General features: G+C 51.1%; 5 non-coding genes across 5 annotated transcripts; 3 read left to right on the plus strand and 2 right to left on the minus strand.

The window, feature by feature from the left end:
- TRNAT-AGU lies at positions 1 to 88 on the plus strand. The gene has a single exon. It is a non-coding gene; the product is annotated as a tRNA-Thr (tRNA).
- A 1,941-nt stretch (positions 89 to 2,029) lies between these two features.
- Positions 2,030 to 2,103, plus strand: TRNAT-UGU. Its single transcript has one exon. It is a non-coding gene; the product is annotated as a tRNA-Thr (tRNA).
- A 4,084-nt stretch (positions 2,104 to 6,187) lies between these two features.
- TRNAG-UCC lies at positions 6,188 to 6,259 on the plus strand. The gene has a single exon. It is a non-coding gene; the product is annotated as a tRNA-Gly (tRNA).
- Positions 6,260 to 12,174: 5,915 nt separating this feature from the next.
- On the minus strand, positions 12,175 to 12,247 carry TRNAK-UUU. The gene has a single exon. It is a non-coding gene; the product is annotated as a tRNA-Lys (tRNA).
- Positions 12,248 to 17,487: 5,240 nt separating this feature from the next.
- Positions 17,488 to 17,569, minus strand: TRNAS-CGA. The gene has a single exon. It is a non-coding gene; the product is annotated as a tRNA-Ser (tRNA).
- Positions 17,570 to 18,354: the final 785 nt, after the last annotated feature.

The following is an 18,354-nucleotide window of genomic DNA, read 5'->3' on the forward strand; positions in this document are numbered from 1 at the left end:
GATGAGGTAGCCAAGTGGTTAAGGTGATGGACTAGTAATCCATTGTGCTCTGCATGCATGGGTTCAAATCCCATCCTCAATGAATGCATTTAGTTTTCACCCCTTCTTTGTAGACAACCATCTCCCCCTTTGGTACAATGACAGCTCAAACAATCTTGCTTCTTGCAAACAAAAACCTTCTCAGAAACTCAGAACTCCCTTGCTTTAAATAAAATGTCTAAATCCCAGATTTCTTTAAAAAAGAAATTCTCTAGTGCTGTATTTCTTAGTTTTTATCTCAAGAGGTAACATCCTCATCTTCTCCCCCAAACACCCTGGGACCTGCCCAAATTATTAAAATACCCTCAACGCGAGCAAGGCCAGAGCAGTGAACCAGAGCTAGTGTCTAGGCCAAGCTGTTCTGAAGGAGGCAACTCCAACATTTTCTCCCTGCTTCCCTTGGCAAGGTCTGACTGAGAAAACAAAATTCCCCAAACTGAAAATTTTCTGCTGAAAAACCAGTACTAGTCTGTTAGGGGACTTTGGTTTGCAAGTATTATTGTTATTATTCTCTTCTGATTTCTGAGTCAGTTCAGTTCAGTCTTTGTCCTCCAGGTGTGTTTGCAGCTGCTGAGTTGTGGGGGAGAGAGGCCAAGTCATGATGTCTCTTCCCCTCTTTCATAGTTTCTTCCAACTTGCTAGGAAGCTCCTTTGCTACGATGTGAGTCAAGCAGTGTCCATTGTCGCTGTGCTATCTCGGAGAAGTCTGCATTGTACACGGTTCCTGGGATAGTCCTTGGGAGTGTGGATCCCTTCAATGGGCCAGCAGTGAGTCTGGCTCCTCCCTTGTCACACCTGAAAGGCTGGTGGGGGGCATTTCCCAACCTCATAACATATCTCAGTAACACACACAGAGCAAAACTTCATAACTTCCCAACCAATGCGAGCACACACAATCCAACCCGATATTAATGTTCAACAGATCAAGACTTTTGAAATGATACCTCACAAGGCAGACTTTGTACAAACCATCTCATCATTATATGAGAGTGGTGAATATGGGGCTTCCAGGTGCTGCTCTGAGCACAGCGTGCCACACCTGGGCTTACATTGCAATGGAGAGGTACCCTTAGAGTCCATCTCTCCTGGGATAAAGATGGCCCACACCTGACTCTCTGCCAATCCCCACTGGGCCCTGAGAAGTGTTGTTCGTGTTTGTATTCTATAAAGCAGAGGAGCAGATGAAGTTTTGCTCCCAAGGTGTGTGTGTGATTCTTTGGACAGCTCTACACTACAAAATTAGGTTGGTGTAATTACATGGCTTAGGCTGGCAATGCAGTTCTATCAAGCTAATCCCGGTTAGATAGTGGCTCAGCTGTCAGAACTTTCTGGAGCTATGAAAGGGGAGGGGCCCATGGCTCTGTAGCAGGAATGCAGGGCAGGCGAGTTCACGGCAGGCATTGTGGGATACTGGAGGAGGCCAGTAATGGTGATATAATGACCAGCAGCATTTACACTGACATTTGTCACTTTTAAGTTTGCTGCAAAAAGCACTAGGCCTCTCGTCGAGGTGGTTTTATTTTGTCACCAAAACAGGGCAATTTTGTCCCCAGATGTGGTATTGCAGTGTGTGCACCAGCCAAAAGCTGCTGACCGAGGGAGCGTTGTGTGTTTTTCACACAGCTGAGCAATATAATGATGCTGAAATAACTTTGTAGTGCAGACCTGGCCAAAGATTCCTTCTCTTTCTCTCTCTCTCTCTCTCACACACACACACACACACACACACACACACACACACACACACACACACACACACACACACACACACACACACACACACACACACACACACACACACACACACACACACACACACACACACACACACACACACACACACACACACACACACACACACACAGCTTGCAAGGAAAACCTGACCTGCTCCTCTGCTTTGCAGAATCCAAACACAAGCAAAGCTTGTCAGGCCCCGGTGGGGATGGCAGGGAGTCAGGTGTGGGCAGACACTGTGCTGTTGCCACAGGCAGGCACCATGGCTTAGCTGGCTAAAGCACCTGTCTTGTAAACAGGAGATCCTGGGTTCAATTCCCAGTGGTGCCTTATTAACTAGCTCTTGGGCAACCTGGTATTGGCTACTGTGGGAGGACAAAACACAGAGCTTTTTGGTCTGGTCCAGTATAGTTGTTTAAATTATACTCACAGGCACTGATAACAGACTTACTGAAAATTTGGGAGTTAAGAGCTGATAGGTCAGTGTTCCAGCCTGTCACAGATGATCCTGCTTCCTCTGGGACAGAGGCAGGTCTGGGCTCTCACACCAAATGGCTCATTGTGGCTGCCAGAACCTGTGGGCAGCTCATTTAGTTTACACCAAGGATTGAGTCCTGCTTCGTGCACCGTGTGTGAGAAAGAAAATCCTAAACCGCCCTTTGAAATAACAAATGCAGCAGGACGTGTTATTGTCCCTGCCCCAAAGCAGACAGACCAATGGAGAAATGCCATTGAGTCCAGGGTAATACTCCACTGCCATTTTACCTTTTTTGCTTGCTAAACTCCCTCCCAACCTTGAGGTCTCCCAGAGCCCAGTATTGACCCTGAGCCGAGATGTCTACGTGCAAATTTACCACCTCATGGCCCTTGCCTGGGATCCTGAACTGGCATGGGACACCCGTGGGTGTTTCATCGCAGTACGGATATAGCCTAGCATTATGTCTACACTGCCATTAACACACCCAAGTCACTATTCTCAAACCCTTGGTCAGTTGATTCAGGCTTGTGGGGCTTGTGCTGCAGGGTTATAAAATGACAGTGTAGACACTTGGGCTTCAGCCCAGCCTCCGAGACCCCACGAGGGGTGAGGGGCTCGAAGCCTGGGCTCCAGTCTGAACCCAAATGTCTACGCTGTAGTTTTTAGCTCCACAATCTGAGCCCATAGGAGCCCAAATCAGACCATCCAGGCCAGCGGGATTTTGTCACAGTCTAGATGCCCTCTCAGGGTATGTCTACACTGCAATGTAAGCCCAGGGTTAGCAGAAGTCATGTCAGCAGCCCCAACACATAAACCACGAGGGAAAGACCCACCCCCCAGATAAGCTGGACAGTGTCCTTCTCCCTACGGTTCGTAAGTCCAGCAACCAAAAGTCCTTTAACATGAGCCATCCCCGCTCTGCACCCCACTCACAGCTGTTGTCCTTAGTCAGAGCAAGCCCAGAGGTGCCTCTGTAGAGTTCACCTGCCATCCTGGGTGGAAAAGGGGGGAAAATAAGAAGGCTCCCTACTCACTATGTTGTCTAGGGACTCACTCATCCCTCCACAGCCACCCTGTCCTAACGTTGGTCTGATACCTACATTTTAGTATTGGGACGCAAGCCCCAGCCCACTTGGCTTTGGAACCCCTGTCCCCTGCCTAGCAAGTGCTATTGAATTGAGGGTGAGTCCCTCAGTCGGGGTCTGCCAAGCACAGTTGTGCTGCCCTCGATTCACACAACAAGGATAACAACCCTTTATTTCTCCTGCCCCTATAACATGGAGACTGGGAGTCCAACACCAACCACAAGTGATCATTTCGGCAAGCAACCCAACCTATTTCCAACATACTGTAAAATCCACATGCAGACTCATACACGAAACCCTGCAAGAAAATCTTCCTGAGGGGGTCTGAAGCACCTGCTGCTGGAGGGAAGGAGGGAGCTGTGGGTTGGGATTGAGGAGCAGCATGAGGAGAAGGGGCCTGTGGGTTGGGACAGAGGAGAAGGGTGAAGAGGAGCAGGCTCTGGTTGGGAGTGAGGAGCAGTGAGCATAGGAGGGACTGAGGGTTGGGTCTGAGGGGCACTGGGAAAAGAGGCGACATGGGTTTAGGCTGAAGAGCATCTTCATTTGGGGATCCAGCAGGACAGGGGAAGGAGCAGGTGATTCTAATTCCTTAGGGGTATTCTGTGTGTGTGTGTGTGTGTGCAGGGGAGGAACATGCTCTATGCCCAGAGGCCTTTATTCCTCCAGGCTGCAAGGACAGAGGGGCTGTCAGGAAGTTGCCCCTTCAAACCACACACAAAAGGGCCCTTCTGAGGAAAGGGAAAATCCTGAAGAGAAAAAGTAACATCAAAGAGGACTCCAGCAAGACAGTGTAAGATCTTGGGGAGTAGTTTATCACCTGACCAGGGACTTGAAACCTGGACCCTCAGATTAAAAGTTTGATGCTCTGCCCACTGAGCTAGCCAGGCTCACCAAAAAAAACAGCAAGTTGGTGCAGAGGAGAAACTAGTCAAGAAAACAAGAGTGGGAAACAATAGGGGAAACCTGCTGCTCTCTCTGGCCTGGTCAACACTACGAGTTTATATCGAATTTAGCAGCGTTAAATCGCATTAACCCTGCACCCATCCACACAACAAAGCCCTTTATATCGATATAAAGGTCTCTTAATACCGGTATCTGTACTCCTCCCCGACGAGGGGAGTAGCGTTGAAATCGGCATTGCCATGTCAGATTAGGGTTAATGTGGCCACAATTCGACGATATTGGCCTCCGGGTGCTATCCCACAGTGCACCATTGTGACCGCTCTGGACAGCAATCTGAACTCGGATGCACTGGCCAGGTAAACAGAAAAAGCCCCATGAACTTTTGAATTTCATTTCCTGTTTGCCCAGCGTGGAGCGCCGATGAACACAGGTGACCATGCAGTCCCAGAATCAAAAAAGAGCTCCAGCATTGACTGTAGGGGAGATACTGAAGCTGATCTTTGTATGGGGAGATGAATCTGTTCTATCAGAACTCCGTTCCAAAAGACAAAATGCCAAAACATTTTAAAAAAATCTCCAAGGCCATGATAGACAGAGGCCGCAACAGAGACTCAACACAGTGCTGAAACTTAAGGAGCTGAGGCAAGCGTACCAGAAAGCCAAAGAATGAAATGGACGCTCACGGAGGGAGGGGCGACTGACAAGTGTAGCTATCCCACAGTTCTCGCACTCACCGAAAACCATTTGAATTCTTGGCTGAGTTCCCAAAGCCTGAAGGGTCAAAAACATTGTCACGGGTGGTTCAGGGTATATGTCATCACCACCCCCATGAAAGCAAAGGGGAAAAATCATTTTTTGATTTATGTCGACTGGATGCTGCTGGCAGATGTGGTGCTGCAGCGCTACACAGCAGCATCCCCTTCCCTTCCATTCTGGCCGGCAGACGGTACAGTAGGACTGTTATCCGTCATCGTTGTCCCGTGAGTGCTCCTGGCTGGCCTCTGTGAGGTCGCCCGGGGGCACCTGGGCAAAATGGGAATGACCATTTACTCTCTGGTTCTTTAGTAGGTTTGCCCGATAGTCCAGACAGGACTGACTCTCCCATTAGACAATACTTAAGGAAGGGAATGACCTGGGGAGTCATTCCCATTTTTGTCCCTGTGACCCCAGCTGACCTCACCAAGGCCGGCCAGGAGCACCCATGACAGCAGCAGACGGTACAGTATAACTGGGAACTGTTATTGTCAACTTGCAAGGCAGCAGACAGGACAGTATGGCTGGTAACCGTCTCTGCTAACTTGCAAAGGCAAGGGATGCTGCTGTGTAGCACTGCAGTACCACGTCTGTCAGCACCATCCAGTAGAGATACGGTGACAGTGAAAAGAGGCTGAATGGGCTCCATGGTTGCCGTGCTATGGCGTCTGCCCGGGCAATCCAGGGAAAAGGGTGTGAAATGATTGTCTGCCGTTGCTTTCATGGAGGGAGGATTGAGTGACAACATTTACCCAGAATCACCCACGACACTGTTTTTGCCCCATCAGGCACTGGGATCTCAACCCAGAATTCCAATGGGCAGGAGAGACTGCGGGATCTATGGGATAGCTATAGCATAGCTACCCACAGTGCAACGCTCTGGAAATCAACGCCAGCCTCGGTACATGGACACACACGGCCGAATTAATGTGCTTACTGGGGCTCCATGCACTCGACTTTATACAATCTGTTTCCAAAAAACAGTTTCTGTAAAATTGGAATAATCCCATAGTGTAGACATACCCTGTGGTTAACAACTTTGGTGGCTAATTGAAAGGCTGATGGTTCAAACCCAAGTGAAGATGGAGGTGTTTTTTTTTTAGTGATGAGAATCCAGTACATTTTAACAGGCAGAAAATCTTCTCAATGCTGCTCTAGCCTCATTGGGCAAGCATAAGTATTGCTTTTCTTAGATGCATTGGTGGTATAGTGGTGAGCATAGCTGCCTTCCAAGCAGTTGACTTGGGCTCGATTCCCAGCCAATGCAGGGATGTGATGTTTTCTCTCCTGGGAATTGGTTTAATTTCAGTCACATTGTATCAGTTTATCAATGGAATGACAAAATCCATGTGCTGCAGGTCATTCAACACACAATGGAGGAAGAAAGGGGCAGAACTATACAATGAGCTGTTGGAGTTATCCTGGTATTACAATGTTAGGTTTATTTTTTTAAAAAAAATCCTTTACTTCCCTCTCCCTTTTAGACTCAGAGCCTTTAAGGTCAGAAGGGACCAATGTGATCATCTAGTCCGACCTGCTGCACCTTGCAGGCCAAAAGACCCCACCCACCCACTCCTGTAATAGACCCGGGAGGGGATGCAGCTCTGTGCACTGCCCCTACCCCAGGTAGCACATGGAGGCCCTCTGCTCCCCTCCCCATGGGTGTGCAGAGATGTGCCAGCAGCACTGAGGTGGCTCCCTGCCCACTCTGCCTCCGTCATACTGTGCCGCTTCTAGAAATGGCCGGCATGTCCCAGCATCCCCTGGTGTGGGGTGAGTGTCTCCATTCACTGCCCCTGCCCCGGGTACCAACTCCGCAGCGCCCATTGGCCAGGAACTGCAGCCAATGGGAGCTCTGGGGGCAGTGCCTGCAGGCAGCGGCACACGGAGACCCCCTGGCCCCACCCACCTACGAGCTGCTTATGCAGGGTTGTGTGTACCAGTCACTTTGGGAGCTGCAGTGCCCAGGGTAAGCGCCACCCCTCCTGCACTCCAACCCCCTCCCCCAGCACAGAGCCAGCACCCCGCACCCAAAGTTCCTCCCAGAGCTTTGCTTGTCTTCCTTTCACCCAGAACCATCCTTCTCCTGGGCTGCAAGTAGCCATCCCTGGGAAGCCAAGAGGCAGGCACAGGATTCTACCTCCCAGCAGCCAACCGCACCTCCCCAGGCTTTGCAGAACGAATGGTGATGCTCTACTAACCCCACTTAGCCGCACTGAGGCGCTGAGCTTCTGCCCTGCCTTCCTCAGCTCGACTTTCCTCTTTTGCCCCATTCCCGCCTCACTCCCTCCTTTGGCAAGTCACACAGAGGAGGCAGCAGGAAGAGCCGGCCGCCATAGGCCAACCTCCCAGGGCAGAGGAGACCAAACCACAAGTCTTCAAAAGGTGACTGGCCAAGATCCTCTAGCTTTCCCGTGCTGATGCCAAGGCTTTTTCCTCAGCTCATTTCACCACCCTCTGCCATGCAGGGGTTGGGGTTTATCGCAGGTGTTACCCGAAATTGGGCCAGCTAGTCAGCGTAGGGAGGACTAATGACCCACCAGAGTTTGGCAGAAAGCAGCACGTTTGTTATAATGACAGCTAAGCTCAAAAGAAGAAGCGGGAGAGGGTGTCACACTCGCATACTCACGCTCCCAGGACTGGCAGGGAACTGGAGATGTCAGGATTCTGCAAGGTAAGTGTCCCACAGCACAGCTATGGATGGTGCGATGAAGGTAACTCTCCCTGAGGCACAATGAAATACAACGCAGACAACCACTGGCCAGGCGGTCCGGGCAAAGAGCATTCACTGGAGGTACAAGCTTGTGAGTGCTCTCCTGAGCACAGGGCCCTTCCCCCTTTTAAGGGCCTGCACCTCATGGCCTGCGACTAGAGATGACTTGGCTGCATCTGGTTGGTCACACTCCACCCTGGGCAGTGTCCATGCTCTGGGTGTGTGAGTGCTGCCTAATTAGAGTCCCAGACACCTTGTCTACCTGGGAGCTCTTCTGCTCTTCAACCAGAACATTCATCCCAGGAGCATTCCAGGAGGGAGCGGGAGGGGAAAAGCCACTTCACAGGCATTCAGAGAGGGAGAGGAGACAAAAGTGGGAGCAGGGGAAGTATAACAGACCTTCTGCGCATAGAAATCACTCCTGCTCTTACAACAGCAGAGATAGGCCAGTAGGAGCTGGGAAAATTAAGCCATTGTGTTTCTGTCTGGTTTCAAACCAGGGACCTTTTGCGTGTTAGGCAAACATGATAACCACTACACTACAGAAACTCTGTCACAGTGTTTTGCCCCTCCCTTCATAAGAACATAAGAATGGTCACACTGGGTCAGACCAAAGGTCCATCCAACCCCACATCCTATCTGCCAACAGTGGCCAATGCCAGGTGCCCCAGAGGGACTGAACCTAACAGGTAATGATCAAGTGATCTCTCTCCTACCATCCATCTCCACCCTCTGACAAACAGAGGCTAGGGATACCATTCCTTACCCATCCTGGCTAATAGCCATTCATGGACTTAATCTCCATTAATTTATCTGCAAAAAGAACAAGGAGTACTTGTGGCACCTTAGAGACTAACAAATTTATTTGAGCATAAGCTTTGCTGGGCTAAAACCCATTTAATCGGATGCATGCAGTGGAAATAAAGCAGTAAGATATATATATACACACAGAACATGAAAAAAATGGGTGTTGCCATACACACTCTAACAAGAATGAGCAGTTAAGGTGAGCTATTAGCAGCAGGAGAAAAAAACCTTTTGTAGTGATAATCAGGATGGCACATTTCCAACAGTTGACAGGAAGGTGTGAGTAACAGTAGGGGGACAAATAAACATGGGGAAATAGTTTGACTTTGTGTAATGACCCATCCACTCCCAGTCTTTATTCAAGCCTAATTTAATGGTGTCCAGTTTGCAAATTAATTCCAATTCAGCAGTCTCTCATTGGAGTCTGTTGTTGAAGGTTTTTTGTTGTAATATTGCGACTTTTAGGTCTGTAAATGCGTGACCAGGAGATTGAAGTGTTCTCCGACTGGTTTTTGAATGTTATAATTCTTGACATGTGATTTGTGTCCATTTATTATTTTACGTGGAGACTGTCTGGTTTGGCCAATGTACAGGGCAGAGGGGCATTGCTGGTACATGATGGCATATATCACATTGGTAGATATGCAGGTGAATGAGCCTCTGATAGTGTGGCTGATGTGATTAGGTCCTATGATGGTGTCCCCTGAATAGATATGTGGACAGAGTTGGCAACAGGCTTTGTTGCAAGGATAGGTTCCTGGGTTAGTGTTTTTGTTGTGTCATTGCTGGTAAGTATTTGCTTCAGGTTGGGGGGCTGTCTGTAAGCAAGGACTGGCCTGTCTCCCAAGATCTGTGAGAGTGAGGGATCGTCCTTCAGGATAGGTTGTAGATCCTTGATGATGCGCTGGAGAGGTTTCAGTTGGGGGCTGAAGGTGATGGCTAGTGGGGTTCTGTTCCTTTCTTTGTTGGGCCTGTCCTGTATTAGGTGACTTCTGGGTACTCTTCTGGCTCTGTCAATCTGTTTCTTCACTTCAGCTGGTGGGTACTGCAGTTGTAAGAACGCTTGATAGAGATCTTGTAGGTGTTTGTCTCTCTGAGGGTTTGGAGCATATATGTGGTTGTATCTTAGAGCGTGGCTGTAGACAATGGACTGTGTGATGTGGTCTGGGTGAAAGCTGGAGGCATGTAGGTAAGTATAGCGGTCAGTATGTTTCCGGTATAGGGTGGTGTTTATGTGACCATCGCTTATTAGCACTGTAGTGTCCAGGAAGTGGATCTCTTGTGTGGACTGGTCCAGGCTGAGGTTGATGGTGGGATGGAAATTGTTGAAATCATGGTGGAATTCCTCAAGGCTTTTCTTTTCCATGGGTCCAGATGATGAAGGTGTCATCAGTGTAGCGCAAGTAGAGTAGGGGCATTAGAGGATGAGAGCTGAGGAAGCGTTGTTCTAAGTCAGCCACAAAAATGTTGGCATACTGTGGGGCCATGCGGGTACCCATAGCAGTGCCCCTGACTTGAAGGTATACATTGTCCCCAAATCTGAAATAGTTTTGGGTGAGGACAAAGTCACAAAGTTCAGCCACCAGGTTTGCTGTGACATTATCGGGGATACTGTTCCTGAAGGCTTGTAGTCCATCTTTGTGTGGAACGTTGGTGTAGAGGGCTTCTACCTCTATAGTGGCCAGGATGGTGTTTTCTGGAAGATCACCAAAGGACTGTAGTTTCCTCAGGAAGTCAGTGGTGTCTCGAAGATAGCTAGGAGTGCTGGTAGCGTAGGGCCTGAGAAGGGAGTCTACACAGCCAGACAATCCTGCTGTCAGGGTGCCATTGCCTGAAATGATGGGGCATCCATGATTTCCAGGTTTATGGATCTTGGGTAGCAGACAGAATACCCCTGCTGCTTTTTTGGCCTGCTGCTTCTCTGTCTGGGATGTTTTTGTCAGTCCTGGCACACAAAAGGGCATCATTGCGAGCGCCCATGAAGGCAAGATGAATTTTTCCTGCCTTGCTCAGCTTGACTTGCTTCCTCACCCCATTCCTGCCTTAGATCCTGGGTCACCTGGTGGCTGAAGATGGTCCATTGTCTCTAGCGGTGCCAGAGCCTGACACAGTGCCCCGGGAAGCCTTTGCTTTGCACATGCCGGCCGTGCACATTTGCAAATACTTTAAAACTCCTGTCAGTAAGTTCTGGGCACAGTTGCTCACCTTCAGAGGAAGCTCCTTAAAATTGACCTGTCTCACCCAGTGGTACATTGATCTCTGTTCAGACTGAGCCGAAGGGGGGGCCTTGCTGTTGTGGCTGCCACTGCTGTGAGGGTGGCCCCTGTTGTGGATGAAGCCATCCTACAAGCACCTTCCACCTAGCCACCCACTGAAAATCCTGTAGGATGTAAGGTGGGAATAGAAGAACACTGGGGGAGGGGAGGTTTCCTAATCTCCTCCCCCCTTCTGCCACCATCGGCCATCCCATACCTGGTGCTGCACCCAGTGGGGTAAAAAAAAAAATACAGCCATATTGGAAGAGTCGGTTGTGTTCTTCGTGGTTGCCCCACCATTCCCCTCGGGCCTGACCTGCCCTCCAGCTCAGCCACCCACTGAAAATTGAAAAACAAAAAAGTAGAGCCGTAAAAGTCTTCAAAGCCCACCAGGCCCAACCCCTCTTCTAATACAACAGAAAAGCCGCACTTCTGACTAGGTAGGGACGTCCTATGGCCCCACAAGAAGTGGAAGGCCATCGTGTTCGGTCTCAGCAGCACTCGTGGAGCAGGGGGAAATACCTGGCTGAAGATATTCCCCACAGATGGGTCTTGAGCATCACAACTTTGTAGGCTAATGACAAGGTCCACCTACATCACTGGCTGAGTCATTCCTCACAGGCCACCAACCATTTCTCCCAGTTCGTGTTCCCCACGTCATCCCCAGCCGAATGCTAGAAGGCCCAGCTCATCAACCTGCCCACTCTTGCAGCCCTTCTCTTCCACCCTGACTGATGGTGGGGGTATTGAGCGTCCCTCCCTTAGGCCCTTCAGCATCCCTGGGGAACACCAACACCGCCCAAGTGACTTTGGGCCAGTAGGTGAACCAACAGGGCTGCCTGCTAGGCCAGGCTGCAGCCCAGCTTCAGGACTCACAGGAAATGGAGCTTGTATCCCTACCTACAGGACTCCAGTCACGGCCAGGCTTCTGGATCAAACGTCCCCTCTTGTGCTCAAGTCACAACAGCTAGCGGGCAAAAGACAGGCATTCATGGCATTGGAGAGAGCAAGACAGAGCCTTGGAAGACCCAGCAGGGTTTGTGGCACAGGAATTGTCCTCAGATCCCACCGAGACTTCAGCTCAGATTGCAGGATTCAAAGTCCCGAGTGCTGGCCCTTACACCATGGGACCAATAGGGAACACCCAGACCTCTGGTGAGGATGACCCTGTGCAGGCAGCCCTGCATTTGCTCACCAAGTTGTCATGCAGCAGTTTGCTGCAGCTCCCAGAGGCCTTTCTTAATCCTGACTGAGAGGCCAGTGGGCGTGTGAGGAAGTTGCCCCTTCAGTCCCAGGCAGTACATGGCCCTTCCTAGTGAAAATCCAAGTACTGGGGAAAAAAAGGTGATGCCAAATAACATCCTGGAGAGACACTTTCTTCCATTTTGAGGGGAAGGGTTCCTTTTTCACCTGACCAGGGACTTGAACCCTGGACCCTCAGATTAAAAGTCTGATGCTCTGCCAACTGAGCTAGTCAGGCTCACATAGAAACAAAAACAAATTTCATGCAGAAGAGAAACTAGTCATGAAAATGAGGGCAGGAAACAATACAGAAAACCTGCTACTCTCGCTCTCTTAGCAGTCCTAGCCCCAGCCTGCTCCTCCATCCAGCGCCCTGAGGCCTTATTCTTTTTTTAGTTAAATATCAAATCCAGGAGAAAACACAGTTATACAAAGCAAAACGAAATCACAAACAGAAATGTCATTGGAAATAAAAAACTAAAAAAGGAAAATGCAATCCCCATCACTTTATCTGTCAGGGCCATTCCTGTATCAAGAGCACCTGCTAAGGTCCCTGTGTGCTTACAAGAAACCTGGAGGAACTCATCCCACAGCCTGAACATGAAACTCAACTGCTCCCAGGTGCCGCAGTAAAACCCTTTCCCTGCTGTGATGTTGATGATTTTATGAAACTATGCTAATGAGTGTGAATATAATAGGAGTACTTATGGCACCTTAGAGACTAACAAATTTATTTCAGCATAAGCTTTCATGGGCTACAGCTCACTTTAGATGCATCCGAAGAAGTGAGCTGTAGCCCATGAAAGCTTATGCTAAAATAAATTTGTTATTCTCTAAGGTGCCACAAGTACTCCTGTTCTTTTTGCGGATACAGACTAACACAGCTGCTACTCTGAAACCTGTGAATATAATGTAACTGGAACATGCTTCATGCAAAAGGTCTCTTGTACAGTATCATTACAAAGCTTATTATCTATTGTGTGTGTTCATCCTATTTGTATGACTCAATCATTCTTGTATCTGAAACGAGAAATATGAACTATAACTCTGAGGTCCTGTTGTAATGATGCAAAGTGTGGGCCATTAATAGTGGTTTGGACTCTTGATGGCTCCCATTAACCAGGACAATTGACTGGAGATGGCTCTGTCCTGCACCATCTGTGAGTCAGGCCAGGAAGAATGAAGGCTTGGGGGTCTCACAGGACATGTGACCATGTCACCTGGTACAGGAATCCATCTTAAACCTGGGGCTTTTCCCCAGGAGAGAGACAAAAGATTCCTGCCTTGTACCAAAGCTATATAAGGGGGTGGAACAGAAGAAAGGTGGCTGCAGTTATGAGACATCCCCTAGCTACCACCTGAGCTGGAACAAGGACTGTACTAGGTGAAAAGATTGGGCCCAGACAAGAAATAAGTCTAGTCTGCGAAAGAAGCTTATTGGAAGATCTCTGAGGGTGAGATTTGATCTGTATTGAGTTTCATACTGTATTAGGCTTGGACTTGCATGTTTTTGTTTTATTTTGCTCTATGGAGAATACAAACTGCACAGAGAAGGAAAAGTTAATGCCTTAGAAAAGTCTGTGTGTGTGTGTGAGATGGGTGGGAGGGTGTCTAGAAACCACTCTCCTATAGTTTCTTTTCTCTGATTTCCTTCAGAAAATCTGAAGCAGGGAGCTAAACCCACTGCCTTCTCTGAGGCTTGAACTCAGGACCTTTAGATTATGCAACTGACACGCTGCCAACTGCGCTAAAAAGGCTTGGAAAAGTTTGAGGCTCAGTGTATATAGGACCCTCCTACAGCCATGACTGGGGCAGGGAAGGAGCCAGAGATGTGCTGGAAGAAGCAGGGAGCTCTGGTGACCAGAGACTTTTCATGGCAGCTTTCACAGCAGCAAAGAAATCAATTCAGGCTGCCAGTGAACAATCTACTGGAACTAATAGCAGCACAGGGGGGATGTTTCCAAGCTATGCACCTACTGCCACCTTTTAGAACTTACTCTCCTTTTCCTAGTAGGGCACTTTCCATGGGAATTAAGCAAAGCAAGTTGGGGAAACTACACAGGTAATAAAAACCAGTGCTCCAAATAAGGCTTGAATTCATAACCCCAGCAGTAGCCCCCTCTGCGCTAACCAGTTGCACCAGTGCAGGTGCTTCTTTGGCAAAATTGGGAAGTAGGCAGTTATCAGTCTCTGTGATTCACACCTTTGCCTGGTCATTGAAAGGCTGATGCATCAAACCTAACTCAAGATGCGGCTTTTCAGCCATGAGACTCCAGGACATTTTGACAGAAAGAAAATCTCTGTTTTGGTTTAGCCCCATTTGACTCCTTCTGCTCATCTTCTCCCCCTCCCTCCAGTCTCTTTCCTTCCCCACTGGGGCCATGCAGAGAGGAGCCCCAGTCAGTCTCTGTCACAGAGTCTGTATCCCATAAAGGGAGGGAGGGAGGGAGGGAGGGATTGCTCCAAAACATTGATAATGGGGGGTGGGCATGGTTAGGGGGAGAAAGGATGGAGAATTAACAGTGGGGCCCAGAGAGATTCCCCCAGATTGGGGAGATCCCCTGCTGCCCCCCATCAGCCAGCTGTGGGAAGAACAACTTGGGATTGCTTGGGGAAGCCACCTTTAAAAACACAAGTGTAACATGCTAGTTACATTTTAATAAGACCAAAGCCTCCTCAATCCCAGGGTCACAATCACTGGAATGATTTTGCCTTGATATTTTACCAGCCGCAGACACAAAGCGAGTCAAATTACAGTTTCCGTTTGGAGTCAGTGCACACACAAGAATCCGGAGGCTTTTAATTCCTTAGGTTCTGCTGCCATTTCATTTCTGTCCTGTTCCAAGATTTATCATTGTGCAAAGCAACGTTAGGCCCTTGGGAATGTCCCCCTCAGTGCTGCCTGCCACCCTTGGGCAATTTAAAAGGGCCCAGGGACCCCCGCCACCACCGCCAGCAGGCCAAGGGGACTAAGGCAGTTTCCTGCCCGCCCTCACTCCATGTGGCACGTCACTCCCGGAAACGGCTGGCACCTCCCTGGTGTGGGGGAGGTCTCCGTATTCTGCCCCGCCCTGAGTGCCAACTCTGCCAGCTGTGGCAATGGGAGCTGCGGGGGTGAAGTGTGCAGGCAGCCATGCACAGAGACACCCCTGGCCCTCCCGCTTAGGGGCTGCTGCCAGAGGAGGGTGCAGGTTGCTTTTGGGAGATGCCCGAGGTAAATGCTGCACCCCTCACCCTCTCCTGCACCCCCAACCCCAACCCAGACCCCACACCTGCACCCAAACTCCCTCCAAGAGCTTGCCCCCTGCACACCCTCCTGCAGCACAACCCCCTGACTGAGTCCAGACCCTGCACCCAAACTCTCCCAGAGCCCAGCCCCTCTCCCTCCCTCACCCAAACTCCCTCCCAGAGCCTTAGGCAGGTGTGTGTGGGGGGGTGGGGCAGGACTTGATCCCATTCTGGGCACCACCAAAAATTGTACAAACCTGCCGCCCCGTCCAGCCCAACTTTCTGCTGATGCACCTCAGCCCACACCCGTGCAGGGTTTGAAGCTTCTATTGCTTAAACTCCAGGACACTGAGGGATTTCAGCTCCCCTTTGCCCAGAGGGAACTTCACCCCACTCCCAGCCAGGTTCTTGTCCATGGGATCACTGTAGGGGGGCTGGGTCCCGCTGGGTCTTTTCTCTCTCTGTGACAGGCCAGGGTGCAATAACTGGGGCATCTGAGCACCCAGGACCTTCTGTGGGGCTGCCATTCCCCTTCCCCTTCTGTGGTCTCGTCTGTCATTGACTCCAGACTCTTTTCTATCCATCGTCAGCACCGTCCCAAGCCAGCTGCACTCACCTCAAAAAGACAGTGTCCCCTGTTGGGTGTGAATCACTGACCTCTCTCCTCCCTGAGCACTGACTGCCCCTCTGTTTCCTTGCCTCTCAGTCTGTGCAGCAAAATATAATACCGTCTATTGAAGCAGGCAAGTGCTGCTTCTGACTTTCCACTTTTAATTGACCCTTGTAATCTTGTGGTGCCAACGTGTTGTAGCTTCATTTTATATCGGCTTACAGGGCGGGAGCGGGGGGAGGCACCACCAAAAGGTTATACAAGCCTGCCACCTCTGGCTGTGCTCCCAGAGAACAAACCACCTCCTGCACAAAGGGGATGAAAGGACCTGCCTTAGTCTGGGGTTGAAGCAGGGACCTTTAGATCTTCAGTCTAACGCTCTCCCAGCTGAGCTACTTTAGCAGCTGTGTAACAGCCCTTTGGCCTGTTGCTTCTCTGTCTGGGATGTGTTTGTCAGCAGTTGCACACAAAAAGGACAGGAAAACGAACGGCTGCTCCACACCCCCACCGGAGGAACCCGGCGCCCTTAGCTGTGGGGAGTAAGAAGTGGCTGTTGGCTGACAGGGCCTGTCCCCGAGGAGCTGGAACAGCAGCTGCCGCCTCCCCCTCGGCTCCAGGCTGTGGGAAATGCTCATTGCCTGGCTGCATGGGCGGCTGCTGCTCTGTGCTCTGGAGAGCGTCTGTATTGCTCTGTCAACTCCCCATCTTCACTGAGCCAGTCTGGTAAGGTCCCAAGTGCCCCCTCCGGCCTGGCAGCTGAGAGTCTGTGCAGACATCAGCCCCCCTGCCAGCCCCACAGGCAAAAGCAGCGCCAGCCCCCCAGCACCACAGGGACACTCAATGCACTTCCTGTGGGGAAATGGCTCCTTGGCGTCCAGCTGCTAGAGTGAGAGCCAGGAGAGAGCAGTGTCTGGCTCACCGTGGGGGAGAGAAGAGACCTGGTGAGTGCAGATCTCCCTCAGCCTCCCCCGCAAGGCTGGTCAGTTGTATTGTCACTGTGAGAGTCGGTGCTTCCCTGCAGGGCCGGCCCTAGAGGGGTGAAGGGCCCAGGACAAATCCCCCCCCCCTTCTGTACCAGGCCCTGCACTCACTCCACCCCTTCCCCCAAGCCCCCACCCCTGTCCCATCTCTTCCTGGCCTGCACCTTCCTGCCCCATTCCTCTCCCTCCCCCACCTCTTACTGTCCCTTCTCCTCCCCCTCCCCGCCCAGCGCCTCCTGCACCCCACTGAACAGCTGATCACTGGCAGGTGGGAGGGGCTGAAGGGGAAGAGGAGGAGCTTGTCAGCAAGGCCTGTAGTGGGTGGGGGGAGCTGGCTGCCAGTGGGCGCTGAGCACCTATTTTTTCTCTGCTGGTTCTGCAGCCCCATAGCTCCCATGGAGTCGCTGACTCAGCTCCTTTCACAAGCTAGAGAGAGGAGCCAGAACCAGGGCTAATCTATGGGGCACCAGGTGAGTGGCAGAGGCTTCAGGTGCTGAGAGTTTGCCTGACCCCTCAGGGACACAGGGTGAGGGGGTGTCCCAGGGATCTCTATGAAAGGAGCAGAACAGGATTTCCTTGGGGTGGGGAGAGAATTGAGAGTGTCTCAGGGGGTTGGACAGAGGTATTGCCCGGGTGAGGGACTGGCTAAAACACAGACCTCGCTGTGAGCAGGATTTGAACCTGCGCAGGGGAACCCTATTGGATTTCGACTCCAATGCCTTAACCACTCGGCCATCACAGCTCTAAGCCTAAAACTGCCCCAATGCCAGAGAAACTGGTAAAGAATCCCAATGCCCAGGTGTGAAGTTATCTAACTACAGAATTCCCACCACAAACCTGGCCCCCAAAGCACAGGTGGGATTGGGGGTTTGTTCTCTTTGCTTAGCCACGTGCAGTCGCACAGAGAGCGCGTTTAACAGTCTCCCCTCCCACAGAGCGGGAAGGGGAAATGATTCTCAACTTGGAGCCTGATGTAGGGTGACCAGACGTCCTGATTGTATCGGGACTGTCCCGATATTTGCTTGTTTGTCCCACGTCCCGACTGATGTTTGGTCGGGACACTGGACAAACAAATAATTTTGCCCTCTGCTCCGGCACACAGGCAGATCCTGGAGGGACACTCACCCCCCGCTCCCGCCCCCTCCTTCCCCCATTGGATCCCTCCCCAAATCCTCACCCTGGCCCTGCCCCCAGCCCCACCCCCTCACTGCCCCATTGGATCCCTCCCCAAATCCCCGCCCTGGCCCTGCCCCCCTCCCCCTCACTGCCCCATTGGATCCCACCCCAAATCCTCGCCCTGGCCCTGCCTCTTCCCCAAGCAGGCAGCATCCTCCTCCCTCCCAGGTTTGCACACGGGCCATGGCCATGGCCGGGAGCGCAGCATGGAGGCTGCTCCAGCCCTGGAGCCTGGAGGGCAGCGCAGTGGGGCTATGGGCTGTGCTGAGCAGGCAGGACCCATGTGGGAGGGGGGCGGGGAGACACGTGAGGCAGACACACTCCTCAGACCTGTCTGTCCTCAGCTCTGCA

Source organism: Mauremys reevesii, linkage group 17 (assembly GCF_016161935.1).
Source record: "Mauremys reevesii isolate NIE-2019 linkage group 17, ASM1616193v1, whole genome shotgun sequence".
Lineage (NCBI taxonomy): Eukaryota > Metazoa > Chordata > Testudines > Geoemydidae > Mauremys > Mauremys reevesii.